Here is a 12,816-nt window from a genome sequence, read left to right as displayed (position 1 = left end):
GCCAGGCCCCGAGGGTGCTGGTACCCCTCCGTCCTGCAATCCGGCCGGGGATCCGGGGTGCCCGGGACATAGGGTCCACCGGGGCCCGGGGAGGCTCTCCCCAGCCTGGCTTGGGTTCGGAAGGTGGGACCGGACCCGGGGCTTGAACTCCATCTGGCCAGGCCCCGAGGGTGCTGGAGCCCCCTGTCCCGCAGGCCACCAGTGGGTCCGTGCACTGGGGACGGGGCTCCACCGGTTCCCGGGGAGGCTCTCCCCAGCCTGGCTAGGGTTCGGAAGGTGGGACCGGACCCGGGGCTTGAATTCCATCTGGCCAGGCCCCGAGGGTGCTGGAGCCCCCTGTCCCGCAGGCCACCAGTGGGTCCGTGCGCTGGGGACGGGGCTCCACCGGTTCCCGGGGAGGCTCTCCCCAGCCTGGCTAGGGTTCGGAAGGTGGGACCGGACCCGGGGCTTGAACTCCATCTGGCCAGGCCCCGAGGGTGCTGGTACCCCTCCGTCCAGCAATCCGGCCAGGGGGCCGGGGCGCCCGGGACGGAGGGTCCACCGGGGGCCCAGGGGAGGCTCTCCCCGGCCCGGCATAGGGTTTGGAAAGCCGGGACTGGGGCCGGGGACCGGGCCCGGGGCTTGAGCCCCGTCCGGCAGGGCCCAGTGGTGCGGGAATCCCCCCTCCGTCCTGCAAGCCGGCCGGGGGTCGGAGGTACCCGGGACGGAGGGTCCATCAGGGCCCGGGGAGGCCTGAAGCCCCGGAGCCCTGCAGCCCCAGAGACCTGCAGCTCTGCAGCCCCCGGAACCCTGCAGCCCCAGAGCCCTGCAGCTCCGGGGCAGGCAGATTGGCGTCCTTTTGGTCCTGGCCATCTGGTCGCCCCTCTCGCCTCGGCCATCTGGTCGCCCTGGAAGTCATGATGAGGTGCCATTCACCTCCCGGATCCCAGCGAGGGCTCCAGGAGGTCGGGTACTTTCGCGCCTTGGGTCCCCTCTGTCACCTTGTGTGCACAGATTGCAAGAAAGTCAGGTAATTTCCCTCCGGATTACTAGGGGGCAGGGTATGCCCGGACACCCCTCCAAGGCTGGTGGTTCTCTGCTAGGGGGACCAGATGGGCTATGCCTGGGTAACACCTCCCTAGGCCACCCGGGGCTTCCTTCCTCCAGGCCAACGGCTTGTCAAATTGCCCAGGACGGGCTCCATGGCTCTTGGGCAGTCGTCCCCCGGGTCTCCAGGCCGATGGCATGTCAAAGTGCCCAGGACGGGCTCCATGCGTCCCGGGCAGTCGTCCCCCGGGTCTCCAGGCCGACGGCATGTCAAAGTGCCCAGGACGGGCTCCATGCGTCCCGGGCAGTCGTCCCCCGGATCTCCAGGCCGACGGCATGTCAAAGTGCCCAGGACGGGCTCCATGCGTCCCGGGCAGTCGTCCCCCGGGTCTCCAGGCCGACGGCATGTCAAAGTGCCCAGGACGGGCTCCATGCGTCCCGGGCAGTCGTCCCCCGGGTCTCCAGGCCGACGGCATGTCAAAATGTCCAGGACGGGCTCCATGCGTCCCGGGCAGTCGTCCCCCGGGTCTCCAGGCCGACGGCATGTCAAAGTGCCCAGGTTGGGCTCCATGCGTCCCGGGCAGTTGTCCCCCGGGTCTCCAGGCCGATGGCATGTCAAAGTGCCCAGGACGGGCTCCATGCGTCCCGGGCAGTCGTCCCCCCGGGCATCCGCCGCTCCCTTCTCCGGGCCGACGGCAGGTCAGATTGCCCAGGACGGGCTCCATGGGTCCCGGGCAGTCCTCCCCTGGGTGTCCGGCGCTCCCTTCTCCGGGCCGACGGCATGTCAAAGTGCCCAGGACGGGCTCCATGCGTCCCGGGCAGTCGTCCCCCGGGTCTCCAGGCCGACGGCATGTCAAAATGTCCAGGACGGGCTCCATGCATCCCGGGCAGTCGTCCCCCGGGTCTCCAGGCCGACGGCATGTCAAAGTGCCCAGGTTGGGCTCCATGCGTCCCGGGCAGTCGTCCCACGGGTCTCCGGGCCGACGGCATGTCAAAGTGCCCAGGACGGGCTCCATGCGTCCCGGGCATTCCTCCCCCCGGGCATCCGCCGCTCCCTTCCCTGGGCCGACGGCAGGTCAGATTGCCCAGGACGGGCTCCATGGGTCCCGGGCAGTCCTTCCCTGGGTGTCCGGCGCTCCCTTCTCCGGGCCGACGGCATGTCAAAGTGCCCAGGACGGGCTCCATGCGTCCCGGGCAGTCGTCCCCCGGGTCTCCAGGCCGACGGCATGTCAAAGTGCCCAGGACGGGCTCCATGCGTCCCGGGCAGTCGTCCCCCGGGTCTCCAGGCCGACGGCATGTCAAAATGTCCAGGACGGGCTCCATGCGTCCCAGGCAGTCGTCCCCCGGGTCTCCAGGCCGACGGCATGTCAAAGTGCCCAGGACGGGCTCCATGCGTCCCGGGCAGTCGTCCCCCGGGTCTCCAGGCCGACGGCATGTCAAAATGTCCAGGACGGGCTCCATGCGTCCCAGGCAGTCGTCCCCCGGGTCTCCAGGCCGACGGCATGTCAAAGTGCCCAGGACGGGCTCCATGCGTCCCGGGCAGTCGTCGTCCCGGGCGTCCGGGCCTGGGAGCTCCGGTGGTCCTCACCGTGCCTGAGGCCCAGCCGGGGTCCCCGAGCCCTGCCCGGCGTGGGCAGGCAGCAGCCCTACCACGAAGGCTCGGGGTGGGAAGCAGGGAGTCCTTTCGTTCCCGGCCACCTGGTTGCACCTTTCCCCTCGGCCATCTGGTCGCACGCAATGCTATCCAAAAGGGCGACCAGATGGCCAAACCTCCCTGGAAGTCCCTATGAGGTGCCATTTGCCTCCCCGATCCCAGCGAGGGCTCCAGGAGGTCGGGTACTTTTACGCCTTGGGTCCCCTCTGTCAACTCGTGTGCACAGATTACAAGAAAGGGGGGTAATTTTCCTCCGGATTACTAGGGGTAAGGGTATGCCCGGACACCCCTGCAAGGCTGGTGGTTCTCTGCCAGGGGGACCAGATGGGCTATGCCTGGGTAACAACACCCGGGGCTTCCCTCCTCCAGGCCAACGGCATGTCAAAGTGCCCAGGACGGGCTCCATGCGTCCCGGGCAGTCGTCCCCCGGGTCTCCAGGCCAACGGCATGAGCGAGTGCCCAGGTCGGGCTCCATGCGCCCCGGGCAGTCGTCCCCCGGGTCTCCAGGCCAACGGCATGAGCGAGTGCCCAGGTCGGGCTCCATGCTTCCCGGGCAGTCGTCCCCCGGGTCTCAAGGCCGATGGCATGTCAAAGTGCCCAGGATGGGCTCCATGCGTCCCGGCATTCCTCCCCCCCGGGCGTCCGTCGCTCCCTTCTCCGGGCCGACGGCAGGTCAGATTGCCCAGGACGGGCTCCATGGGTCCCGGGCATTCCTCCGCTGGGTGTCCGGCTCTCCCTTCCCCGGGCCAACGGCTTGTCAGAGTGCCCAGGATGGGCTCCACGGGCCCCGGACGTCCGGGGCTCCCTTCCCCGTGCCAACGGCATGCCAGAGTGCCCAGGACGGGCTCCACGAGTCCCCGGCGTCCGGGGCTCCCTTCCCCGGGACACCGGCTTGTCAGAGTGCCCATGACGGGCTCCACGGGTCCCGGGTATCTGGGACTCCCTTCCCTGGGCCAACGGCATGCCGGAGTTCCCAGGACAGGCTCCACGGGTCCCGGGCGTCCGGGGCTCCCTTCCCCGGTCCGACGGCTTGTCAGAGTGCCCAGGACGGGCTCCACGGCTCCCGGGCGTCCGGGGTTCCCTTCCCCGGGTCAGCGGCATGTCAGAGTGCCCAGGACGAGTTCCACGGGTCCCGGGCAGTCCTCCCCCGGGCGTCCGGGGCTCCCTTCCCCGGGCCGTCGGCAGGTCAGAGTGCCCAGGACGGGCTCCATGGGTCCCGGGCAGTCCTCCCCCCGGGCGTCCGGGGCTCCCTTCCCCGGGCAGACGGCAGGTCAGAGTGCCCAGGACGGGCTCCACGGGTCCCGGGCAGTCCTCCCCCCGGGCGTCCGGCGCTCCCTTCTCCAGGCCGATGGCAGGTCAGAGTGACCAGGACGGGCTCCACGGGTCCCGGGCAGTCCTCTCCCGGGCGTACGTGGTTGTCCGACAGATTCGGGCAGATGTGCTTTTACGAACCGGATCGGAATCGGCCCAAATAATAATAATAATAATAATCCACATTTGTAAGGCGCACAATCACCCGTAAGGGTCTCTAGGCGCCGTTGGGAAGATTAAGCAAGCTATTGCCCAGAGTCACATGGTGCTGGGCTAATCTGCGGCCGGTGCCGGGGATCGAACCCTGATCTCTGGGATGCTCGAGGGTTACTACGCGCTCTACAAAAACCTTAAATAAAAAAATCTCCAGATTCCGGAGTCAGCCGCCCTAGCCGCGGCGCCAGCTATTTCCCAGAGTCACCTGGTGCTGGGCTAATCTGCCGCCGGTGCCGGGGATCGAACCGTGATCTCCAGATTCCGGAGTCAGCCTCCCTAGCCGCGGCGCCAGCTATTTCCCAGAGTCACGTGGTGCTAGGCTAATCTGCGGCCGGTGCCGGGGATCGAACCCTGATCTCTGGGATGCTCGAGGGTTACTACGCGCTCTACAAAAACCTTAAATAAAAAAATCTCCAGATTCCGGAGTCAGCCGCCCTAGCCGCGGCGCCAGCTATTTCCCAGAGTCACCTGGTGCTGGGCTAATCTGCCGCCGGTGCCGGGGATCGAACCGTGATCCCCAGATGGGGATATCCCAAAAATCTGGCATGGATACGGCCCGCCAGGACTGGTTTGGGCACCCCTGTCATAAACCATTTCACTAAAAGTAAAGATTAAACTCAGGGTAAAGACGGCCCTTGCTAGAGAGTTTTTACTTCTTTTCAGGATCTGCGTGTCCGACTCTTCCAGGTGCAAATATCACAATCCTATTCGATGCTCCTTATAAACATTCCATGATGTGCCGTCTTGCATAGCATGCAAACACCACATCAGTGCATTTAAAAATACATTTGTAGAATAATAAATATGATGAAAACATTGTTGTCACGGGATAACCATATACTGAGGAGCTGCAAACAGTGCTGTATCAGCTACTAACAATAAAATGTAAATGAAAGACATATCAAAAGAAGAGCGTCATCATATTAATGTTTCTAGTCAACATAAGAGTTGCACCATAGCAGCTTATGGTGCTTTCTGCTCAGATTGTGCCTCCAATCCCACATTGATTTTTTTTATTCTTTACAGTTTAAAAAAACAATTCATGCTCAAAGTTAACTTTTTAAAACCATTCAACCTAATATATTTATTTCTCTAACTTGTGAATGTGGTCCATGTTCTCTTTTCCTCATCCCCATCACGATACTCCTTTTCCCGAAATCAGGTTCACTTCTTTATCCAGCCCACCCATCCAAGGTCACCAAATCTATGAAGCGATTCTGCTTTTTCTCACATTCTCTCTATGTACAAGATACCTTGTATCATTTGAATGGACAGCAGGAGAGTCGGATATTTATGGTTAGTGGGGGTGGGGTTTTGAAGATTAACCTCATTTGACTAAGAGCCGGGGCATCTGGGAGGAAAAGTATTTTAAGGGGGATGAAGTTCACATCTCCTTGGTGAAATTTCTAGATCCTTATTTCATCCTTTCTGTGGATGCAGACTCAGTCGGTACAGAGGTCATAGTCCTCGCTCTGACTTTCAAAGGAACTTCAAATATGCATGGCTTATTTGGCTTTGCCCGGTGGGGTGAGAATGGCGTTTGTCAGGCGTTCGTCAGGCGATCGGAAGGGGTGAGGCGATAGTTTATGGTTCAATGGTTTTCATGAAGTCTTCTTGATACGATGAAAGCAGGAAAGGGAAGCTTGTCAATAAGCAAACTTAAGACAAGGTGTGACTCCTAGAAAGAATGACTTGGAAACAACATACAGAAACTCACATATAAAAAGGCCCTGATGAGGCTTGAACTCATGACCCCTGGTTTACAAGACCCGTGCTCTGCCACTGAGCTACAAGGCCAGCCTGCCTGCAGTATGTAAATCGCTTCATGTATTCTTACAGAGGTATGAAGATATCTATGATTTTGAGACTCTGTATGGAAATGCAGTTGCATTTGAATGTCTACATGCGTGCACAAATTGAAGAGCATGCTTAAGACACTTTTCTTGGAAGTAGGAAAAACTCCATTTTGATTTGAGAACATAAGAGTATTCACATTTATGACCATACTGATAGCTCTAGTTAGTATGTCCACAATCAGTGACAGATAGAGAACTCACTTATTAGAAGTGATCTGTCTCTGTGGGGCAGACATATGTCAACAGTCATACACTTGAGATGGCTGAAACTTTAGGAGTAAGAGCTGCTTTCTTATCAGTCTATCTATCCAAACTGGTTAGAAGTAACCCTGGGCGTCCGAATCGGCTACACCCACGGAGTAGGCGTAGTGTTGCCTTCTACGCATTTTGCGTAGACAGCGTAGCCGGCAACACTACGCCCACTCCGTGGCCTTAGCCGATTCGGCCGCCACCCGCCTCCCTCCCGCCCTCCCCTACATACATTATTTAAGCAACTAACCTTAATAAAACAATTTTTAAAGCACTTACCATGTCCGGGGCTCTTCCGGGGCTCCCTCTTGGAATAGCGTCCCTTCCTGGATACCAATGCGCATGCGCGGCCTCCCGCGCATGCGCATTTCTCGTGAGAAATGCGCATGCGCGGCCGCCCGCGCATGCGCATTGGTATCCAGGACGACGCTATTCCAAGAGGGAGCCCCGGACGAGCCCCGGACACGGTAAGTGCTTTAAAATTGTTTTATTAAGGGTAGTTGCTTAAATAATGTATGTAGGGGAGAGCGGGAGGGAGGTGTGTAGTGGGGCTACGCGGAGTGCGGGAGTGGGCGTAGCTTCTCGCCCACTCCGCGTAGCTCCGCGGAGCCCCACTACGCCCACTGCGACCAGGGTTAGTTAGAAGGCCAGGAGTGAGGGAAAGGCAATCCTCTGGACACTTCATGAAAGATCTAATTTCAATTAAGCACAAAACCCCTTAATTTGACATAATTGCCAAAATGGAATAGTCAGTTGGGCCCTTCTAGTGGATTATGGCTGTGTCTTGAAAGAGAGTGTAATTGTACTACGAGACATGCCCACCTTCAAAAGAGTGTCTGATGGCGTTCCGACGAAGGTGGGATTCGAACCCACGCGTGCAGAGCACAATGGATTAGCAGTCCATCGCCTTAACCACTCGGCCACCTCGTCTGCCTTAGGTGACTATGTTTCATTTTTTAGGAAATTCTTACGATGTGCTAATTACAAATAATCATAAGTTTCTCCTAGACTGTGTCAGAACTGGCAAATATATGTGGTGTTCAATAGACAGAGCACATGATATAGCAGAATTATCAAATCTGTTCCATTAGGACTGTAGTTTTTAATAGTCATGATAACATGCTAGCATGTGAGTCGATCTTGCACAGTGAATAAGGGAGCAGTGCCAGTATCTCCTTGGTCAGCTCTAGATGGCTCAACTGGGGAGATATGAGAACAGTGAGCTCCAGTGGCGCTATCGGTTAGTGCGCGGTACTTATACAGCAGTACTTGCATTGAGGCATGCTGAGGTTGTGAGTTCGAGCCTCACCTGGAGCAGCTTACTGATTTTTCATAAACCATTTCACTAAAAGTAAAGATTAAACTCAGGGTAAAGACGGCCCTTGCTAGAGAGTTTTTACTTCTTTTCAGGATCTGCGTGTCCGACTCTTCCAGGTGCAAATATCACAATCCTATTCGATGCTCCTTATAAACATTCCATGATGTGCCGTCTTGCATAGCATGCAAACACCACATCAGTGCATTTAAAAATACATTTGTAGAATAATAAATATGATGAAAACATTGTTGTCACGGGATAACCATATACTGAGGAGCTGCAAACAGTGCTGTATCAGCTACTAACAATAAAATGTAAATGAAAGACATATCAAAAGAAGAGCGTCATCATATTAATGTTTCTAGTCAACATAAGAGTTGCACCATAGCAGCTTATGGTGCTTTCTGCTCAGATTGTGCCTCCAATCCCACATTGATTTTTTAGGTTTCGAAACCTGGCGAGGGGCGAAGCCCCTCCCAGATCGAAATCTATTGTTTTCAATAGTGAGGTTAGGACAGCCTCTGTTTCCAATTGGCTAGCTCCATAAATGGAGGCTAGCCATTGGGAGGCAGAGGCTGTCAATCGCGCTTTCTCTCGAAAACGCGATTCGGGGGCGTTTCTGGTGCTTTTTTTAAGCCCCGCCCCTTTGTCCCGGGCCGTGCTGCGATTCGCTGCCGGCCCGGGACACCCCGTGACGTCATTCCCGGGCCACGCTGTGATTGGCTGCCGGCCCGGGACACCCCCGTGACGTCAGCCAATCACAGCGCGGCCCGGGACCTGACTTGTTTTAACAATGACGCTGGCTCATTATTCAGGCGAAGAGAATGCCTTTCCTGAAGAAATAATCTCGTTATCTGCCATGTCTGAGTGGAAATGTGTATCGTCGTTTTAGATACTACTTGCAAGAAGTAAAATGTATGTTGTTATGTTACATACTTAAGTGAATTACTTTATAGTATTTTGCGAAATATAATTCCGCTCAACGCATATCAATAACAATTAGATATTAGGATTTCGATGTTTACATGATATACATTCTGTTCTATAATTGTTCTATACTTTTTCGTCGATTCTAGGCTGTGCCATTTTCATGACTGTTTCTTTAGCTACCCCGTACCACCTACGTGGTTTGAGTAGGCATATAGGTGGATCGTCTCGTTTACTCACCATTATATACTTGGAGTTGCCACGTGTAAATCTAAGCAAGATCCCTATCCAAAATGGCCACAAAATGTTTGAGTGAGGAGCATTTGTTCTGGGCTTCGATGCGAGACGGCCCCAGTTCAGTCCTTCTTCTGTGTCTATGGGATTTACCGAAGCAGTCCTTTCTCTTCCTCATACATCCTCTTTCTTTCCTTTCAAGCGCTGTGCGACCAGCCATTGGCCACCTGGCTCTGGTTGTGACGTTACGGTGAAACCGATTAAGGGGAAGCTAGGTTTAGAAAGAACGTTCAACCTTTTAACGTTCCGGCAGCTCCCGAAGAAGGCAACACATTTTAGAAATACGGTAATACCGAAATAAAGGGCGTTGTAAAAGAGCACGTGTCGGATCCCTTTGCGATCGGTCTTAAAAGCGGGTGAAAAGGCTCTAAAAAAGACCTGATCTGGAAAAAGAGAAAGGAAACACCGGGACTGCCAAGAAAAGGAGGGAGAAGAGACCCCGTTCACCTTTTGTGTATGTTGGTGGGCCAAGCCAACCATTGCGTCCGGCTTCGAGGGTCTCGGGGCCCGAGAGGGTCAACATAGGACGGATTATTGGCACTGTTGAAACATGCTGTCCAACTCTCAAAATCAGAATCCCCAAGGGGCCCTGCCACCCATCCCAATGCAGCAGCAAGCCCCCCAGCTCTCCCAGTTCCCCCAGTTCAATGTCAAGTCGGCCTTTCAGATCAAGAAAAACGCAATCACTGATGACTACAAGGTCACCACGCAGGTCCTCGGGCTGGGCATCAACGGGAAAGTGCTGGAGATCTTTAGCAAGAGCACCGGAGAAAAGTACGCCCTCAAGGTAGGACTGCTGGGAAGGGGAGGTATGGCTAAACGTGGGGAGTCCTTAATATCGATCACACGTTGTCACACATTAAAGACTGTTCTAAGTTTTTATCTCGGTGACTTCATTTGTTGTACTTGTAATCTCCCACTTGTGAGTAATCAATGAAGGCTACGCGTATTAGCATGTGATAGGATATGTGTTTAATAGACAGGATAACACTGGAAATGGCCCTCTTCGTCGCATGGAATCCAAGTGTCCCTCGCCTTTTTGATGTCTTAAATCTGCATAAACTAAAGTATCTTTACTAAATCTGGGGAATACATTTAATGACGACAGATTTCCTTGGCACTAGATGTCATTCTGTGTCCTTATACGGAGCGTCGGGTATCACATATCCCTTTTCTTTTCTAACCTCGAACGAATGCTGTTTATAGCAGTGCCCATAAAGTCTTAATTGCTAACTCCTGCTGACTTTTTCTCTTTTATCATTACACTGACTGAGTAGGAAATGCTGCCCACATTTAATGAGTATTTTTTTGTTGCTAGAGGCCACTTGAAATGGGTGACATAACTTTTTTTTAATGATGCCCCTAAATGCCACCCACAATCGTGGGTCTTCATTGCGGTGAACGTAACATGTTTTTCTATACCCCATCTTATTTGTTCATCTGTGTATGCTGAATGATTAAAAGCCTGAGCCTGGAATTGCCCGTATTTCACAACAAGTTTATTTACAGATGGCGAAGTGGAGTCAACACTAGACAACCAGCTGAGCACTTAGTAATATAATCCCGCTCTAAAGAGTACTAGCCTTTTTTTTGTTAATAGGAAACAGTTTGTATGATTAAGTGTATGACAACTCTACAATTAGATTTAAATTATAATTATTTTTGACCCGGGGGTTTACCCAGTTAAGGCTGCCTACATAATCGAGCAGTGGAAACGAGCCTGTAGGCCTGTGTGCTACTAGACCACTTTGACTGGCGCCAAAGGCTTAGTTAAGGAGTTGGCATGCCCATCCACAAAAGTGGTAATCCTATAGGAGGCCCCAATAGATTCCTCAAATGTGTGTTCTGCAGGTGACATGCTGAGGTTTAAAAACATTTTTTTACAGCTATATCTGACATTTTATATTTATATATTGTTATTGACAATGCCAATAATGATATATAAATATAAAATGTCATTTACAAAACCAATAGCTCCAACTTTCCAAATGCGAAACCTATTGGCAACGCCAGTGCTTGTTTTATTCTTTGCAGTTTAAAAAAACAATTCATGCTCAAAGTTACCTTTTTAAAACCATTCAACCTAATATATTTATTTCTCTAACTTGTGAATGTGGTCCATGTTCTCTTTTCCTCATCCCCATCACGATACTCCTTTTCCCGAAATCAGGTTCACTTCTTTATCCAGCCCACCCATCCAAGGTCACCAAATCTATGAAGCGATTCTGCTTTTTCTCACATTCTCTCTATGTACAAGATACATTGTATCATTTGAATGGACAGCAGGAGAGTCGGATATTTATGGTTAGTGGGGGTGGGGTTTTGAAGATTAACCTCATTTGACTAAGAGCCGGGGCATCTGGGAGGAAAAGTATTTTAAGGGGGATGAAGTTCACATCTCCTTGGTGAAATTTCTAGATCCTTATTTCATCCATCCTTTCTGTGGATGCAGACTCAGTCGGTACAGAGGTCATAGTCCTCGCTCTGACTTTCAAAGGAACTTCAAATATGCATGGCTTATTTGGCTTTGCCCGGCGGGGTGAGAATGGCGTTTGTCAGGCGTTCGTCAGGCGATCGGAAGGGGTGAGGCGATAGTTTATGGTTCAATGGTTTTCATGAAGTCTTCTTGATACGATGAAAGCAGGAAAGGGAAGCTTGTCAATAAGCAAACTTAAGACAAGGTGTGACTCCTAGAAAGAATGACTTGGAAACAACATACAGAAACTCACATATGAAAAGGCCCTGATGAGGCTTGAACTCATGACCCCTGGTTTACAAGACCCGTGCTCTGCCACTGAGCTACAAGGCCAGCCTGCCTGCAGTATGTAAATCGCTTCATGTATTCTTACTGCGGTATGAAGATATCTATGATTTTGAGACTCTGTATGGAAATGCAGTTGCATTTGAATGTCTACATGCGTGCACAAATTGAAGAGCATGCTTAAGACACTTTTCTTGGAAGTAGGAAAAACTCCATTTTGATTTGAGAACATAAGAGTATTCACATTTATGACCATACTGATAGCTCTAGTTAGTATGTCCACAATCAGTGACAGATAGAGAACTCACTTATTAGAAGTGATCTGTCTCTGTGGGGCAGACATATGTCAACAGTCATACACTTGAGATGGCTGAAACTTTAGGAGTAAGAGCTGCTTTCTTATCAGTCTATCTATCCAAACTGGTTAGAAGTAACCCTGGGCGTCCGAATCGGCTACACCCACGGAGTAGGCGTAGTGTTGCCTTCTACGCATTTTGCGTAGACAGCGTAGCCGGCAACACTACGCCCACTCCGTGTGCGTAGCCGATTCGGCCGCCACCCGCCTCCCTCCCGCCCTCCCCTACATACATTATTTAAGCAACTAACCTTAATAAAACAATTTTTAAAGCACTTACCATGTCCGGGGCTCTTCCGGGGCTCCCTCTTGGAATAGCGTCCCTTCCTGGATACCAATGCGCATGCGCGGCCTCCCGCGCATGCGCATTTCTCGGGAGAAATGCGCATGCGCGGCCGCCCGCGCATGCGCATTGGTATCCAGGACGACGCTATTCCAAGAGGGAGCCCCGGACGAGCCCCGGACACGGTAAGTGCTTTAAAATTGTTTTATTAAGGGTAGTTGCTTAAATAATGTATGTAGGGGAGAGCGGGAGGGAGGTGCGTAGTGGGGCTACGCGGAGTGCGGGAGTGGGTGTAGCTTCTCGCCCACTCCGCGTAGCTCCGCGGAGCCCCACTACGCCCACTGCGACCAGGGTTAGTTAGAAGGCCAGGAGTGAGGGAAAGGCAATCCTCTGGACACTTCATGAAAGATCTAATTTAAATTAAGCACAAAACCCCTTAATTTGACATAATTGCCAAAATGGAATAGTCAGTTGGGCCCTTCTAGTGGATTATGGCTGTGTCTTGAAAGAGAGTGTAATTGTACTACGAGACATGCCCACCTTCAAAAGAGTGTCTGATGGCGTTC

At 53.3% G+C, this 12,816-nt stretch overlaps 3 non-coding genes across 3 annotated transcripts; all 3 read right to left on the bottom strand.

Annotated features, from left to right (window-relative positions):
* Nucleotides 1-5,932: 5,932 nt before the first annotated feature.
* Nucleotides 5,933-6,004, bottom strand: TRNAT-UGU (transfer RNA threonine (anticodon UGU)). Its single transcript has one exon. It is a non-coding gene; the product is annotated as a tRNA-Thr (tRNA).
* Nucleotides 6,005-7,160: 1,156 nt separating this feature from the next.
* Nucleotides 7,161-7,242, bottom strand: TRNAS-GCU (transfer RNA serine (anticodon GCU)). The gene has a single exon. It is a non-coding gene; the product is annotated as a tRNA-Ser (tRNA).
* Nucleotides 7,243-11,588: 4,346 nt separating this feature from the next.
* On the bottom strand, nt 11,589-11,660 carry TRNAT-UGU (transfer RNA threonine (anticodon UGU)). Its single transcript has one exon. It is a non-coding gene; the product is annotated as a tRNA-Thr (tRNA).
* Between the last annotated feature and the right edge of the window lie 1,156 nt (nt 11,661-12,816).

This window comes from Lissotriton helveticus, chromosome 5_1 (genome assembly GCF_964261635.1).
Source record: "Lissotriton helveticus chromosome 5_1, aLisHel1.1, whole genome shotgun sequence".
Lineage (NCBI taxonomy): Eukaryota > Metazoa > Chordata > Amphibia > Caudata > Salamandridae > Lissotriton > Lissotriton helveticus.
This window is presented reverse-complemented; position numbering and strand designations above follow the sequence as displayed.